Source organism: Stegastes partitus, unplaced genomic scaffold, assembly GCF_000690725.1.
Source record: "Stegastes partitus isolate 25-593 unplaced genomic scaffold, Stegastes_partitus-1.0.2 Scaffold877, whole genome shotgun sequence".
Classification (NCBI taxonomy): domain Eukaryota; kingdom Metazoa; phylum Chordata; class Actinopteri; family Pomacentridae; genus Stegastes; species Stegastes partitus.
The window spans coordinates 336,085-351,605 of NW_007578608.1; the positions used below are offsets into that span (position 1 = coordinate 336,085).

The 15,521-nt window shown below is 39.5% G+C and overlaps 1 long non-coding RNA gene across 1 annotated transcript; it reads right to left on the bottom strand.

Annotated features, from left to right (window-relative positions):
• Positions 1–1,012: 1,012 nt before the first annotated feature.
• Positions 1,013–14,764, bottom strand: LOC103365812 (uncharacterized). The gene is made up of 2 exons (XR_520636.1): positions 14,496–14,764; positions 1,013–6,409 (listed from the first exon to the last, which is right to left on the bottom strand). It is a non-coding gene; the product is annotated as an uncharacterized LOC103365812 (long non-coding RNA).
• Between the last annotated feature and the right edge of the window lie 757 nt (positions 14,765–15,521).

Genomic DNA, 15,521 nt, shown 5'->3' on the forward strand with positions numbered 1-15,521 from the left:
AATTTAAAGTTTGCCTCAGCTGCTTTGTCGCTGCTTCTTGTCATCAACCTGTTTCTTCCAACCAGGAACTTCACATAACATTACTGACAAACACATAATGTTACTGAGTAGAAGAGGATCCTTGTTAGTGGTACAGCAAGATGGAATGAAGCTCAGTCAGATTCTATAATCTTCATATTATTATTAGCAGTTACAGTGTGCAATTCTACAGATGTGTGTACTGAATAAGACTTGACATGACGACAGCTCACTAGCTCCATTTAAATGAGTTAATTTGTTTATGCATCCATCTGTCATGTGACTGTTCAGTTACTATTCAGCGACGAGAAGTGCTTCATCATAGGCCGTCTTTTCAAGCGTTAGTTGGCTATTTAGTTTTAGTTGCACTTTTGTCATTTAAGAAGGTCTTCAATGAATCATGAATCTCCAGTGGCAAATCCCTTGAAGGTGTGTCAGATGAATGAGAGCTACTGAACTGGAAAGAGAGGCGTGCAGTGGAAAGATGGAGGTGACTGAAACTGTGAAAGGAACGACTATAGCAGATTGAAGTTGCACTTCATTTGGGGGGTACTAAGTGAAGTGTGATTGAGGTAATGGCAATTTAACCCATTACAAATAAAATCCACAACCCAGTAAAGCATGTGAAGCATGAAGGGGTCTTCTTCTGCTCCACCTTTGTTGGCGCATTGCTCCAGATGTTGGTATGTTATCACCACCTGTAGATCAGTGGATTGTGTGAACATGTGCAGGTGTGTACTCCCCAACTCCAGGTCAATACCTTGGCAGAAAACCTTCAACCTTAAGACAGTGACGGTTGGCTGATGTGTCTGTGGTGGAACTGTCAGTCCTCAACCAAAACAGCATGAACTACATATCGAATAAATCTTCTGAGATGGAATCATAGTCAGTTGTTCACAGATGTTGTTACAGATCTACACCCAGTTACTACCCACTGGGTCAGAAAAGACAAAATGAAGCTTAGAGATGAACTGAGAGACGAGCAGTCAGGAGGTAGAGAAAAGGAGATAGCTTTACTATAAAGAAGGCGTCACTAGCAGAAGTTGCAACATCTCATCATACACGCATACATGGTGAATATATTTATGCCATTTTCTGTTGAATAGATGTACCTTACAAAAGCTGTTATTTTGCGTGTTGAAGCAAGACTTTGACAAGCTGCTCTGATGCACACAGTAAAAACAAGATGATGCTAATATGACAGTTCACAAAAAAAACAAAAAACAAACGTGATCAGTCATTAAAAAAATGTAGTTGCAAATGTGCACCAGTAAAACTGTTGACTCTGCAGCATTTTGAAATGACGGAAAAATGCAAAACTGTCAAACTGCATGTTTATATTCACTTTTCTTCCCCATGACAGGTGAGCTGAGATGACGTGGACAGTAAAAAGAGACAATCAGCTCCGTGCGCACCCCAAATCAATGTGCACAAACAGAAGGGCAAAATACAAAAAGCATTGTGTACCAGCAAATATGCATATTTCTTTGTAATGTAGCTGGGGGCAAAGTGAAAGGCCATGTGAGTAGAGGGGGTGCACATTTTAAGATCAAATGTTGAAGAAAAAACTTCCAACAAGTCCTGTAAGAAATTTCAGACTTACATTCCAACCTAATGTTTGATCTCTCAGTGTTGTTCCTTATGGTTTTATTCTGTTTCAACACCAGTCTCCTGCTTGTCAACTTGTTTGTCTCCAACAACTTGCTGCGGTCACACCAAGGTTAGATTGAATGCACTGCACAACAATGGCATCAGAGAAATCACCCAGCTGAACAAAATTCAGAGGATATTGCTTTGAGGTTCTGCAGAAAGACAAGCAAAATAAGTTTTCAGGCAGATATAAGTTTCTGAGAGGTGTTTTTAGAGAATCAGACACCTGTTTGTGTTGGAAGGAGGGAAAAATACCAGGCTGCCAGTGGTGGCACCGCTGTGATATACACTGTGTTTCATTTTAGAGATCACCCCCTTTCAGGTCCACACAATGACATTTTCATACTAGATCCACAAGGTTTGTCCATATTCAAAGTCTCCTCAGGGTGAGCAAAGAAAGAGAAGCCTTTCTTTGCACATATTTCTGCAATTGATTGCGCACCAGATGTGCAATTGTGCGTGAAGGTGATCCTTGTCAACTTGTAATTGTATGAGATAGAGCAGACCAACGCAAAGCGGCTGACGTATGTAAATAATCATTTCTGAAAATGTCACAGGAGCATCACAGATAAGATATTGTCTGAATATATTTGTCTGTATAAGTCAACCTGATACACTGTCAGTTGTTGAGCAGGTATTAAAATAATCTAATCCAAGTTAGCCACTGATATTAACCACTTCTAACCTTCTGACATTGATGCGATGTGACATGTAGTCATTGCCAAGCATTAGGTTCTGCATTTGTTTACCTTGCTGTCTGACTGGTTTGGTACGAGCTTCTGGAAGTAAATATGGGTGCTGTTCAGGAGATGACACTGCAAGTTTCAGGTACAGTATGTATCCATGTAGCACAGTCTGAGATACACACAGTACAGAGAAAATGAATCATTAAAATCCCTCACAAGGTAGACACTGAGCAGACTTACTGTCATCAACTGGGATCAATCTGATTGGTCCCTTCAAATGACAATGACATTGTTGGTGTGTGAAGACACAGAGTAGAACCCTGTGCCAGGGCCCTAAAGCCCCAGGTCATCGACTACTCAGGTCTGCAGTGATATGGAACTACAATATTGCATCTAACAATAATGTTCCGGGAGTAATTTCTGAAATGTGCATTTTACAAGTTGCCAAAGAGCACTTGAAAGTAACATTAAGGGTCATAATAGCACAAAGAAAGGGCAGCAGGATGTGGAGGAGGAAGAGGAGGAGGAGGTTCAACTTTCACTAAGTGACCCCTGAAGTGGGACACAGCAGTGTAACGATAGCCATGTTAGGAACTGGCATGAAAGGCATTATGGGAGAGAATGTATGCAGTCTCAGAAAGAAGACAAATGTGTAACAGCGTAAAGGAGGGGACTTTGTTCCAATGCATGTTTCTAGGCCTATTAGCAGTTTGTGTGTGACAAATGCTACAGACAGTATACTGCAGGAGCACTTCTTATTTACATCATAGAGAATCTAACGTATTCCTCTTTCACAATATAGAATCCAAACCATCATCAAACGATTGACTGAGACTTGCCACAGCCAGTACCATATATTACAATGCAAAAGCAAAGGGTAACATAGAGAAGAATGATTCTTGTTATTATTTCAGAGTGCAAATGTTAGTCAAAGCTACATTACAAAGGTGCATGACAGAGTAAAGATGCACCGTCGCATTTGCTTGGTGGATACAGATTTGTGACTCTTTGTTTTGTCTTTTCAGATAAAGCATTTTTTTGGGGGGGGTGGGCGGGAACATGTTTTAAATATTTACAAAGATGAGAAATATTCTTTCAGGACCAACATATACAGAATATATGCCAAATAAGTAATAAGCAATAATATTAATTTTCTGTGCGGTGGAAAGATTATGTTACATAAATCTGAATAACAACACAGTAACAGTAATACCACATGAGTACGAGAAGAGCAGCACAATGGACAGAGAAACATGATCCTTTTCATGGACGATGACATGTATATGGTTTGTGTAGTTTTGTTCACAGCAGAAAAGCCAGCTGCTACAAAAATATCTTTAACATACTGTCGTGTTTGATGCCTCCAATGATGAGCAATAACAGATTCTGGAGATATCTTAAGTTTGGCTATTTCTGGTACATAACAACAAAATAAGGTGGTCAAAATGTTTATATAACAATTATCAAATTAAGCACTAATATATTAATACTATCCCACATCATGTAATAAATAGAAATATAAATTAAATATTTGAAATACAATGTGAACCTAACCGTAGTTAAGATCTATTTGATTTAGCATTGGAGGGTTAATAGTGCTGTTGAGCAGCAGGTACTTGAACTGACGAGTGCTAAAATGAAGTGATGAATCCAATAAGCACTCAGTGACATTTAGTGGAAAATAAAGAAACAAAAACAAATCACTGACTGTCAGTCTGCAACTAGAATGACAACATGATGAATCAGCTTGTAGGACAAGTGAAATACTGAGTGCACATCCTTCTTAAAGGTGTTCTTTTTTTCTCTCTTCCTCTGCAAAAAACTAAAAATGAAGCTGATACATTTCATTTCAAAGGTGGCTGTGAATTTAGTGTATATACTTTCATGCTGTAAATCTTGTCATTTAATGTAAGTAGTTCACCAACATCTTTTTTCATGTGTAATGATCAACAAATTGAGTTTATAAAAATTAGAAGGAAGGGAAGTGGTAGAGATCCCTCTGTGAAGGTGGGTTCAGACTAAACACAGAGACAGTTTTAGAGGCAGTGTGCTTGCCTGTAAAGTCGATGCAAAGAGATGAGATGACACAAAATAACTGACTTCATGTTTCCAAGGTGTGGAGGTAAATATCTGTAAGAACTGGAACTTGGGGAATATGATAGTAGTTAACATCCGTACATTGGCTGTTTAGGGACTGTAATAACAATTCAATGATCAAATCAATGTGAATTACTTGAGGCAAAGTTTAGTCCGAACACACCTGAAGGATCAGAACCTCTTCTGCTGCATTCATGTCCCACGGGAGTGAACATACGTATAAGCTTCCGACCTGACAACATTATACATCTCAGATAACAGGAGCTAAAAACTAAATGTGACCCCAAATTTACAGAATTGTGGTGTCGCCATCAAGAAAATACAGGTAGCTAAGTTGTACAAGAATATTTTCTTTCAGTCATAATAAGCCACGATGTGATCACGGTGTTAGATTGACGTTGCAACTTTGGGTTTGCCGTAAAACAGACTTTCAAAAGTAATAGTTTACGCATTCACATGTAACAAACGAGAAACCAAAGTCTAACAGAATCATGAAAGCCTCGCAGCTGCAAAGAAGCGCAGCTGTCAGAATTTTTAGTGTCAACCAACAGCTGTTCCCATTTGACATGAATGCAGCATTAGCCTGCATGCTAACTAGGGAATTCACTGGGTTGTGGTCTACTGGTGTTTCTCAAGCAAAACTAACTTTCCTTTCTGTTGCCTTCCTATTCATCTTGCACTAAGTTTACTACCATGCTCCAAAATAATGTTTTTGTTGAATCTTTTTTTAAAACAATGGGACTCATTAACAGTATAACGTAACAGAGCTCGCTGCTTGTGCAGGAAATTACTTTTTTCATGGAGCCCATTTTTAACATCTGCACAATGACGTTGGATTAGAGGTAAGAAATACATGTCTACCACATAGTTCAAGGCAAAGTGAATAAAAGCATGTGATTTAGGCGGCGAGTGCTAAAAAGAAACCCAAAATGTGTACTTTTACTAACCACATTAAACCCAAGATGGTATGGAGGAGGTGATAGTGCATAGTTTTGCAGGGCACTAAAATGTGTGCCAGGACTGTATACAGCATTCATTAAGATTAAATGACTAATCTACCAGCAGTGGAAAAACTAAAATCTTTCATTGTGTAAATATCAATATGATAAACATATCTGCCAGCATCCTGTTGACATTGATGGTAAGAAGCTGATATGTTACAGGATGGGGCCAGTGAGCGTGTGTGTGTGTCTGTGTGTGTGTAATAATTCTGCGTTTATTCTACTGGGATGCCACACAGAAGTATGAGGGACATGTCAAGAAGGACAACAGGGGCACAGAAAATGTTTGGGGCAGAAATTAACAAACAAACAAAAAAAAAAATCTCTAAACGCTTGTTGATGCCTCCAAATGCTGAAAGCTGCCCTGAAGGCACACTTCAAGTCTGTGTGGGTAAAGGGCAGGCAGAGCACAGAAGAAAATGAGCACTGTCCACTTTGTCCAAACATCACCTTCAATGGGCCATATTCTTAGAGCTGGAAACATAAATTAAAGGCTTGTGGTCTAATTCCACTCCTGTGTTCCTCCACTTCATCTGCAGAGGTGAGCCTATACAGTCCCCAGAGAGGCCCTGCCAGGTTTTTTCCGTTGTATATTGTGTTTCATATATTCATATAATCGTGTGTGTGTGTGTGTGTGTGTGTGTTTGTCTGGTGTATGGTGCTGTTGTTGGTTGTAACGCCCTTAAACCAGAGGGTACTGCTGAGTTCCTCTGTGCACTTCTGTGCCGCTATGCCAGTGAGTAGATGGCATTGACGGGCGAGGTGGCCTCGGAGCTCTCGTTGCCCTCTGTCTCATCCTTGTCCTTCTTCACTGTGTACTGGCCAATAAACGAGCCATCCTCGTTAAACTGGCCATCGCCGCCTTCGCCATAGTCTACCAAGCTGTCATCACTTTCCTTTACGTTGCCGTCCAGTGAAGTCTGGCTGCCCTGCAGAGGCTTGTTGTCCTCATCGCTGCTGCAAAGGTAGATAAAGACAAAGGTTAGAGGGTAAAATGGCAGCAGGGCCTTGTTACAGATCGGGACCCTGTCATCGGCACAGGTTAAAGGGGGGAAATTAAATCAAGCTGGTTCCCCTGTTGCCTTGAAAAGTGAACTTGGGTTCAAAAATTATTTCAGAGTCACTTTATGAGGTTTGAAAATTGAGTTAACTGAACTGGAGAAAATGAGTTGTGAAAACTTAAAACGTACAGTTTACTTAAGAACTCTTTACTCAAGCTTTGTTTTCCATTTGAATTTTCCCAATTTGCAGCTACTGGGGCCACTTTGTACCAGAGTAAGTACAGAGACCAAAATCTAAGACCAGTCCCAGGTAAACCTTTAAGTGTAAGGGGGTGTGATCTTAATTCAGTACTAACCTTCACTGTTAGCAGTGCCCATTATTAGGAAAAGAAACAACCATGACCTAATCTGTCTGAACTGAAGACAAAGAGCATGTTTCCATCATTAATCTGTTCATAGATAATCTATGTTATTCAGTCTGCCAATTTGATGAAAATGTATTTTTTGTTTGTTTTATTTTAGAAACATAATGTATTGATTTGAGTGGACTCTCAGCAGTACATTCATTCAACTTATCGCTTCAATTTAAAAGACCTGGCAGAAATTCTGAAGTAACCTGAAAATACTAATTGGATTTTTGAAGTTAGCATTAGCTTGACAGCCATAAAACCTACAAATTTACATCATGCTAATGACAAAGAATAGATTGATTGCAGTAGGTTTCTGCATGGTGTCTTACACCTTCTTCCAATGTAGTAAAGCTTTCATGTGACTGTATCACAAGAGGACAGAAACAAGTGCAATTGTACACATGGCACGTGAGTACTGATTTAAGGATACGGAAAGAGAAAATACAAACCTATCTTTTACAAACGCAGTTGCACCTGAATTTAATACCAAAGATGCTCATAGATCTACAATAAGAAGATTTGCAGACCACTACACGGTATTCACCTCTATGTTTTAAAAAGCAACCCTGTCTCCCAAAAATAACTTTCATGTAGAAGTAAGATTTTTTGTGAGAAATGCAATACTGCCTGGATTATGTTGTCTATCAACATGACATTGAATGTATCTGTAAGCTGTTCATGACAAGTACAAAAGACTTCTCCTGAACAAAAGCTGTCATATATTTACTTTCTCTTTGTCTCTTCAAAGCCTTCACTGGGCCCCAAACACTTGAGATGTAGAATATGAATTAAAGCATCCATGACAACTTTGTCCCTGTGACCTCTGGACATTATAATAATGTCACTTTCTGAGCTGGAAAATGTGATGCCAGCAAAAACAATCAATCAATCAGACTTTCTTTATATATCTCTTTTTATATACAAGAAATGTAAAACAATGTGCTTTACAAAAGATGAATCCAAGTAGTAATTGCATTTCCTCTAAAAACCTATTTGAAAAAACTAATTAGCAAACAGAGTATTTTATAGAAGACAGGGGTGATTAAAAGAGATAAATACTGTCCTCAAAAGTTCAAATATCTGCATACACATGCTAAATGGTGGCCATATTCTGACATGAGATCTAAACATGGAAATGCATTTGTGGAGTTGCTTGATCTCAGTTCAGAGAATGGCTAAAGCCTACTCACAGATTTTAGGGGGAAGAGAACTTCATGCACAGGGATAAAGAGCTCTATGCTAGCATTAGCTTTCTTATCTCAGATCAAGCCAGTAGCATCACAGCAGGAAATGCATTTGAAGGATGCAAAAGTTCTGTGGGATTCTCTTCTCATGTATGTGTGTTGCATTTCTAGATTATCAAACGTCATGTATTTAGATGCCCTTTAACAGGACAGGATCAGCACTTTCGCTTCTCAGAATCACCATGCGTCATGCCGAAACAGTTTAGGAACCTCACACATAACATACACACACATGTTCATAACCAAGAATACAATAGCACCATGGCAAATTCAACTCTGATCAAATCCATGATCCAGTATTTGTTTCCGCATTCATAAAAAAAACCAAAAAACTTTCAGACAAGATCAAGATACAGAGATAGAAGAAAACAATAGACCCTTTCACAGCTGAAACTGATTTCTAACAAAGTACAAAGATGAAAAGATGTTACACATAAGATGAAGACTGTAAGAGCGTATCATAAATTGGATTAATGCTTCGGACCTTTAATTGCCACCTGAGAGACCAGGTGTGAGGACAGTGACGGCTCGGTTAGCTCCAGCTTACTGGATGTGAAATGAAACCGCGACTATGAGGAGTAAGAAATCGATCTTGGCTGTTTGTATCCACTGTAGACCTTTTAAGACCTTTTAATTTTTTTCATTCAATTCAGTTTAAGTTTTAATTCATACAGCACTAATTCACAACATGTCATCTCGCAGTACTTCACTTAGTGAAGTGAAGACCTTATGAAGTTTAAACAGAGAGCAACATTTCAAAGATGCCTTTGGATTCTCTACACGCAAGTAGTCAGTGATGGTGAGAAGGAACCAAGACGACAGACGTCTGCAGACTCCTGATGTGGTTCCTGCTGCTGCTGATCTGCCAGCCTCTTGCTTTGCCCTCATCTGTCTGGTGTTTAGCAGTAACATAAGAATATTGTCAAGAATATTGCTGTTTGGTCTAAAATCTAAATGGGTTGGCTGTATATTAAAAGGTTAGTTCACCTGCTTGACAAAGGCATACCACCATTTTTCCACTAACTTGTTAACAACAACCAGATAGTTTGGTGTTGCCTCCATCCCATTTTAAAAGAGGTGAAGTTAAGTTAAGTTTGTGGTAAAAGGAAGACAGATATACAATGTAATAGTAAGCTGTTGGTTTTTTTTGTTGTTGTTGTTTTTTCATTTAGCTAAACTGACTTCTCGACAGTCTTCCAGCACCAACAAATTGCAATACTGTCCTCACCAGTCATTTGGTCAGACTCTTAAAACGATCAATGTTCTTTCCAACCATTCCACAAACTCCCTTAACAACAAGGTTGGATGAATCAAATTATTCTTTTCTTTTTTTCCAGCAACTCTGTCCTGCTGATAAGTTTACTATGTTACTAGAAGACAGTTTATGTGGATCAGTGGGTTCTTGTTGACACGAACAAGCCTTATCACATTAATGATCACATGTTTTTTCTGATATCACCAATACCACATGCAGCAGGAGATATGCTACAGATAGTATAACTACAGTAGCAGTCAAACATTTGGATAAATAAAAACCATTGAATGAGAAGGTGTGTCCAAACATTTGGATAAATAAAAACCACTGAATGAGAAGGTGTGTCCAAACATTTGAGTGGTACTGTGTGTGTCACCTGTTTCTCTCCATTAATCCTGTCATAACTACTCTGGTCATCTGTCACATTTACAAATGTTACAAATGTTTTACAAATGTTTCGAAGCATCTGCTAAAACGATGCATCTGTCGCTTCACAATAGCACAGTAAAATGTACTTTGCATCGTAACAAGCTCCTTGCAGAAACAATGTGTGAGATGGCTTATGGGAAGAAAGTCTGACTGAAACACCCTCAAATTACATCAATTTAACCTCATTGTAATTTCTATTTTAAATCCAACTTGCTTGTGTAGAGAGCTTCCAAAACCAAACTTTGTTACTGTTCAAATCCTCAGGGATTGCAGCACACATATAGCTCTAAAAAGAGTAGCGTGTCCTGAAGGCCAGTAAATTGTAGACTCCGGTTTGAATGTTCTGATTCACAACTCAGTGCATCAGATGTTTGTGCAGTAAGGTGAGCAGCACAGCAGCTGACAGATAGAAAGTGGTTCTGTGGTTCAACAACCTTTGAGTGTGCTGGGAGTTAATCAGAAGGACATCTCTCTATGCACCAGTTCCACTAAAACACTTCAAGATTACATCTCCTACAGCTAATTAAATAAATATGGCCGAGGCAGAGCCTTATTCCAAAACACCTGCTCCAGTCACATTTGCCAGGCTTGCTTTTATTTGTTCACCGTACTGCACCAGGAACTTCAGTGAGCCAGACGGCTTTAGAAGAGAGCTCTGTATTTCATTTTGAAGTCACTGGAAGTCACTGAAATAAAAGACAGTCTTTTATTTTGAGTGATTTCAAATAACTTCAGGATGAAAGAGGGCAGAGTCAGAAACGATTCAATTATCTGATTAGGTGATATTTTTAAGTAGATGAGTCAAGAGCAAAGGTGGGAGAAATAAACTTCAGATTATCTTCCTCACATAAGAAAACAAGAAATCGCCCATTTTGCAGAATTCAATGAAGCTGACACAGATGAACATTCCAGCCAGGAATTCAACTATCTGTGTTTAGCATTAAACATGCTTAAAAATATTCTCGCTTGATGGATAAAATTCATTTGGATGTTAAGTGGAATGCCTTGATTAAAATGCACTGCAGTCAACAAAGGAGCATTTGCTTTTCCGAAAGCAGGATTAAGAGGACTCAGGTGGTGTTACAGGAGACTCATCTTCTTTCATACCTTTCAAGAGATCTTTGGGCCAATGAAGAAAAGAAATCCATAAAGAGACAAAGGACACAGACATAAGGTGGGGTGGGTAAAACAGAAAGACAGTCATGAGACAGATGGATAACTAGACATGCTAAGCAAACAGATACTGAAAGGCAAATCTAGATGTCACTGTAGGGATATCAGGCACAACATTGACATTTCTTTGACAAACATATATACAACCAAAACATAATCCTAATGGCACAAACCAAAGCAGGAGTTTAACGTTTTATTAAAATAAATGTTCTTTCTGTTTTCCCTTTTCATTCATAGAGCAAAGAGTAGTCTGCATTGGGTCGTCTAACTCGTTTTTAGTAACTTGGGTCTTGTTTTTGTAGTTTTGGCTATCCTCTCTATCATGTCTAATAACACTTAATCACCAACTGGACAAATGGGAGCAAAGAAACGACACTGAGACAATCAGACAGGTTGTAACAGTCCAGTGTTCTAATTACCACACACTGGAGTTCTTGTCTCACAGTAGGGTTGGGTTGTAAACCAACCAACAGCTCATAGAGTTCCTCGAAACCATTTTATGTGGGGGTAAAACTGATAGGATACTAATCTTAAGTGCAATAAGCCAAAACATTCTGGCCACTCACCAACATAAATACCTCTGATTGTCTTATAACAGTATGTCAAGCTCTGGGATAAACCAGATGGTGAACAGGCAGCTCTCGAAGACATTGTGTTGGGTGTCAGAAATATTATTATGTGTGACGAGTGCCTTTCACAAGCGCCAAATCACAAAAGTTTATGGGGGTCAGCAGTCATGAGAAACAAGGGACAGTGATCTGAGGAGCAACAAACACTGAACATGTATCAGGATGTTCTTGAAGAAGTCTGCTCTGTGGCAGCTCCAATCTCAACTTGTAGGGCTTACAGGATCCTGTCTTGGTATCAGGTACCACAGATCACCTTCAGTAGGCTTTTAGAGTTCATGCCTTCAGGTGTCAGAGCTGGTTTTGTCATGCAAAGTGGTCATAATGTTTTGGCAGTGCAATCCTTCGTTGCACAGCAGAAGTGTGTCCACAACTACAATGTACCCAGCAAGTATGGGAGGCATGTCTATAACCTATATGATTGTCTGAATGCTTGCATTGTGTGACATCTGAATTTTTTTTCAGCATCGTTGGCACATTCATGACACAGCAATTACCTTGGCCAACTATGAAATTAAAGACCCAGGTGGTAATAAACTGGATTTATTCTTTGACAACTTTACCACACTGTGTATTTTTATGTGGGCTGACTAGTAAAACTGTTCTTTCTTATATAGTGAACGATGCTGTATCTTGTCCTGTCACCTGAAAGAAGAAAGAATGGAAAACAAGAAGAAAGTAGGACAAGCTATGCACAGAGGAAGTATTTCATGTAAAATCTCCTATGTTTTGACTTTTTAGTGAAGTATTCTCTACTTCCAAGATTCCAAGGTCATAACTTTTTGTTCTTTTAAGTATTTGCTCTGTCTTTTGTCCTCCAAATATTCTCCACTTGTTTGTTGCCTAAGTTATTTCCTTAAGGGTGTCAAATTGTACCAAACATAGATTACTCTGCCCTCCTGCCCTCACTACAACCCAAATTGATTTCCCTTGCCATCTCTCACCCTGTGCACCTGGTGGCGGATGCTTTTTAAATGTCAGCCGACAGACGAAAAACAATGCAATTAACCTCTTGAAGGGTGAAAAACATGTTAGTGCCTTAGCTGGTACAAAAATGCGCCTCCCACACCGTCTACTCTGGCGTCCGGGATCACAACTTGTCCTTGTACTGTCGGAGGAGCTGATCCGTAAACAACCCGATGCGGTTATGGGTATGGATGTGTCTTTGCTCTTTTATTTACAAGATGGAGTGTGAGAGCTTTTGGTACTGATTGATTCATATGCAACTCAGGGTGAATGCAACACTGCCGTATTACATCAGGATAAATGGAGTTGTGGAATTGTGGCTCCAATATTGAGCTCCATAAAAGGTAGCTTCAGGCCACACAATAAAAGAATAAATGAAAGTTTTTACTGTGTGGCAGGGGGCCATGGTCTGGGTGTTTTAATTGAGGTCTGAATGCCAATGTGCTCTTTCTATGCAACTCCAACACCAATGGATAACCAAAGGTGTGATTAAATGGAGGACATTTATATTTAGCTGTAAATCTTTACAGAGACTACCCTGCTGTGTTCTGGGAGAGAAGTGGCAAAATGTGGTCCCGGAGACACTGATGTGGCAGAAAGTATTACAGTATTTCGTACTCTGAAGGTGTTCACATGTCTGTTTATCTGTCTGTCTGTGTGCAGACTTTTTCAACACTTTAGCTTCACCACTGTGCAACATCCACTCCTAGCGCTTCACATGTGTGGAGTTGACATCAAAATAAAGGCTAAGTTGTTGGTGTGGTCTGACCTATGATTGCTGAGTACTAAAGTAATCAAGTACTAATGGGACTCATGCTTCGGAACTGTAACATGTTCATGGGCGTTGCAGCTGGTGTGTCCCAGTGCAAGGTGCTGTCTGTCTTTCATTTGTCCAAACCAGACCACAGCAGTACTTTATTTGAGCTAGTTGAACTTCATCTTGACTAATCCCAATGCAGCCAGAGTTTTTAAGGAAAATTGTGGGCAAAGCACTATATGTACCACAGTGCGATGAGGTAAACAAGCTCGCCTTTATGGCATGTTAAGCCTACCTTAGTAAAGGGACTGCAAGCAGGTAGAAACACTGTCTAACTACTGGCTACTAACAAGTCTAAAGCTATCTGATTAACGCAGTGTATGTTGTTTGGTGGAGACAACAAGGTGGTGTAATTAAGTGTTTTATGCCAAAACCTAAACCAGAAGCGTAAGTGTAACCTTGTCTGGCAACCTGTGCAACAGCTGGAGACGCCGACGTACTTTGTGGATGGATAAGCGAGTGTTTGTCACAAAACTGAAAGTCACCTTCATGTTTTTGTAAAGATTAGGACAGGTTGGTTTGGCTTTGAGCAGAACCAAGCTAGTTGTTTATCTCTATGTGCAGTTTTTTTAAGAGGTTTGGCTAAAGTCCCAACTCTTATCAGTGTAAAGGTGCTTCAAATGAAAATGATCTTTCTGTCTGTTGTCCAGTTTCACACCCAAACGAAAAACATGAAACTTTTTTTTAAAACATTTTTTTTTTTATCAACCTCACATTATACAGTCACTGCTGACTTAGTGTTTGGTTATCATTTGGATTGACAGTTTGACAACCTTAAGGAACCAAAGCTTGTCCTGTGTATTTTTCTGCTATTTCGGCCTAATACAGTAATCATGGTATAAACTACCCTCTATGATGTCACCTCTGTCTATCACATTGCTCAAACATTGCAATAAAAACTAAAGCAATTACACTGGACCGATATTGCTCACATCATGAATGAAAACTGTTCACTCTTTGAAGACTGACCAAAGAGCTAACGATGCTGGCTGATAGTCTGGTTTGAACCCCTCAAACAAACTACACCTTATCCAGCCCCAGTCTACCCTCCCCAGCTCAGAGCAAACATTGCTGCCCCGACATGCGCAGGCCAGTAGAGATGCCGTGCCAAAACCAAAGTACCTGTTCTCGTTTTCATTCCTGTCAGGGACAGATGACCCATTTCAGCGTGGGGGAGAGAGAGGGACGAGATATGAGGAAACACAGGAGACAGCAAGGAAGAGGAGGTGCAGAGAAAGAGAAAGGAAAGAGGACAAACTCCACATGATACGTGCATGTAAATCCTTTCTTTCACACAAACAAACACACAGCTGAGTGGACTTGAGGGATTAGCACTACGGATGGAGTCAGGGCCAGAATCAGAGAAAAGCAATGACCTAGACTGTAAGAGAGGGGTTGGGTATAGATGTTAGACTCATTGTTGATTAACAAACAAAGCAGGATCTCATACACTGGAGATGGATAAATCACACAGCATCAGGCACAGCGGCACACTCAGGTGATAATAAAGGCTGATCGCAGCTCTTTTAAAATTAGCCCGCACACTCATACACAGCCATGTTTTCAATCAGAGGCCCTGCTGTGTCAAGCGCTGCAATGTCATACTTGTAGCAAAAGCCTCATGTAGCAGAGATACATAATTTTTAAATACTGTATATGTGTGTACTTTCCTCTAATGATAGTCTTTGCTGTTACATGTATTAAAATGCAGCCACTTATACTTCCAAGGTTAATAATGAAATTCAGAGGCTTTTTCTCGTGCTAAAATGAGTGCGATTAAAGTGAAAAGTTGTTGAGTTACTTGTACACAACTGAGTTATGTCTAATTAGAAAGCAGGTTAAATTCAGCATGTTTTTAGTCAAAGTAGGACACAGAAAGAGAAAAAGACAGACTCATTCTCCATAAAGAAGAATGAGGTCACAGTGATCATTGGGACCTGGAAGGAGCAGAAAAGACATCACTTACCAACACATCCTGTACAGAAAACATCCAGCTGCATACTTTGTACAGTGCATTCTCATATAAGACAAATGGGATCTTAAATATGATGTAATGTTTTATAAAAGTGATTTTAAGAACTGATGTCCAGATTCAGTAAGATGTTACATAAGCATGAAAGAATTCTTGCAGATAAAGTGAAAACAGTA